Here is a 2,662-nt window from a genome sequence, read left to right as displayed (position 1 = left end):
TCTCTCTCTCTCAAAATAAAAAATAAAGTCATAAAACAAATAAATTCCATCAGGGACACTTTGTTGTTTTTGTGGTGCACGTTTTGCATCTCTCTTGGTAAATGTGCCTAAGTCCTTTTTCCTTCTTGATCGCTTGTGAATGGGATCATTTCGTCACTTGGCTTGGTTAGTCCGTTGCCGCCACCCAGGACGTGTGTGTTGATCCTGTGTCCGCAGGACCCCGTGTGGTACTTTCTGAGTGGGTTCCTTAAGACGTTCTGCACCCAAATGATCCCATGTGCAAACAGAGGTGGTTTTACTTCTTCCTTTGCACTCTGGGGGCCTCTGATTTCATTTTCTTGCCTAGTTGCCAGCTGAGAACTCAGTAGGAATGGTGACCGCGGACATCCTTGTCTTGCTCCTGACCTTCAGGGGAGAGACCCAGTCGATCACCGTGAAGTGTGTCGTTAACCCGATGTGCTCCGTCCGTTTGAGGGAGCACCCTCTGTGCCTCCCGTGCTTCATCCCCAAGAGATGGGATCGCGTCCAATGCCGCACCCAGGATTCGAACCTAGGCCCTCTGGCTCAAGAGCCTGATGTTTCTCTGATATTCTAAATCAGCAGACACCCCAAAGGAACCCCCACGTGGAATCCAGGAAGGAGAGGTAGTCAGCAAATGGGGTGTTCCCATACTCCCCTGTTCTCTGGCATTTGAGGTGAGCTGGGGGGGGAGGGAGCACACAATGTTTAATTTGAAGGAATGTATCATGATGATGAAATCGCCGCCACCGGGGCAAATCCTGCAGGCATTTCAGACTGGGCTCTGTGCAGACAACCCTGAACTTGGCATGAGGAGTAACGGACAGCTGCTGGCTCCCTTGCAGGACGGAAACGCAATGGAGCCAATTACCAGGTTCTGGAAATGCTGGGGGAGGAGGGTGGGCTGGCAGGGTGGAGGCCTTCCCCACCCTCCTGCGGGAGACGGGAGACGGAAATGTTCATTGACTGAACTCTCCCCCCAGGAAACAGTGCGCCACGCCCACGAACCCACCAGGCCCCACCTCCCAGCGCCCGTTTTCCACAGTGCGGGACTTTGAGGCTTAAGCCACGCCCCTGAGCAGGACGTTTCCTCCTGGTTCTCTTCGGCTTGCAGGAAGTCTTGGTTTCGTGAGTCCTTAACACCTTTCTGAGGCTTGTCAAACTCCTGGGGCTGCCACGATATCAGACTAGAACGTTCTGTTCCACCGGTGTTCAATTTTTACGGTCACTTGGCCAGCTATCCCGTTGTTCCCATTTACAAGGGCCACGTGTGTCAAGAAGCCTCTTCTGGGTTAGGCTTGGGGTATTTGACATGCCGGAACTCATTTAACCCTCCCAACAACCCTAGGAGTTGGAGGCTATTTCCGTCCCCCATTTTCGGATGGGAAATGGTGGCACAAGCTAGAATGGGGAGACAGACACAAACAAGCAAACTGACCAAAGGGTAAAATCATTCCAAATTGTAATAAATAAGCTACTGCTGTGATGGAGATGAACTTGAGCAGGGCGGTCGGGGAGGGTCTCGGAGACTTGAAGGATGAGGGGGATCTGACCTCGGGAAGAGCAAGAGGAAAAGCATCCTAGGCAGAAGGAACAGCCAGTGCAAAGGCCTGGAGGCTGGACTTTGCCTGATGTTTGGAAGGAACAACGAAGAGGAGGGGAGGGCAGGGAGGGGACAGGCGCGGGATGCTCAGGACGGGGTAGCCTGCAGGGTGGGCTTGGGATTTTGCCCTGAGTGAGGTATCATCTGTCTCCTTCCCTGGACTGTTAACTGCTGGAAGGGAGGAATTTTTCAGCTGGGTTTGTTTACTCCCGTGTCCTCAATGCTTAAAGTAGCCGGGAACGCTGAGGGCCTCGATGAGTGGGTTTCCCCGGGGAATAAAATAGGGGCTGCACCGTATTTTACCCCTTTTTCTTTGCTGTTCACAAAGGAATTCCCAGCAGTAGACATGTTGCCCCATTTTGCAGATGGGAACACTGAGGCTCAGAGGGACTTGTTCGAGGTCCCCTCCCCTCATAGGCAGTAAGGTTGGGTGGGGCTCATGCCAAATCCAGCCTTCCAGAGCCAGCTGTCTCCTTCCACGCTGCCTTCTTCCGGGATGCAAGGCTTGAGCACCTTCTGTGTGTGAGAAAGCATGCTAAGCGTCTGTGCACAGACCATCCCGTTTGATTCATCCGGATGGGGTTGGGTCTCCATTGCTCGGATGAGGAAACCAAGGCCGGACTGTCAATGGTCAGGTCAGGGTCAGGCAGCTCGGAAGGAGAACCAGATAGGCTCTGCAAACCTGGCCACTGCGCTGGCCGCTGGGAAACTCCGAGCTTAATTTAGGTTCCTTGTTTAATTATTCATTCTCTCCTCTCTCTCCTCCTATTTATGACTTCCGCCTTCTCATTTTGTTCCCGGGGTTAATGCCTTTTGTTTATATCTGCGTCTTGGTCTGGAATGAATGAATCAATGATTTGGGAGGGAAAAAAAACACCCAAATTATAAACTTGTGTCCTTTTGTGGACACATCGCCCTCTCCAAAGACATACCTTGGGAAATAAAACGGTTCCAGCGTGTTCAGAACTTGTCTCGTTTGGTGTCTTTGAGCCCTCCAACCTCCAGGGGTAATCCTTTCTCTATATATGTCTTTTTTTTTTT

The sequence above is a fragment of the Suricata suricatta genome, chromosome 12 (assembly GCF_006229205.1).
Source record: "Suricata suricatta isolate VVHF042 chromosome 12, meerkat_22Aug2017_6uvM2_HiC, whole genome shotgun sequence".
In the NCBI taxonomy this organism is placed as follows: Eukaryota; Metazoa; Chordata; class Mammalia; order Carnivora; family Herpestidae; genus Suricata; species Suricata suricatta.
Note: the sequence above shows the minus strand (reverse complement) of the source record.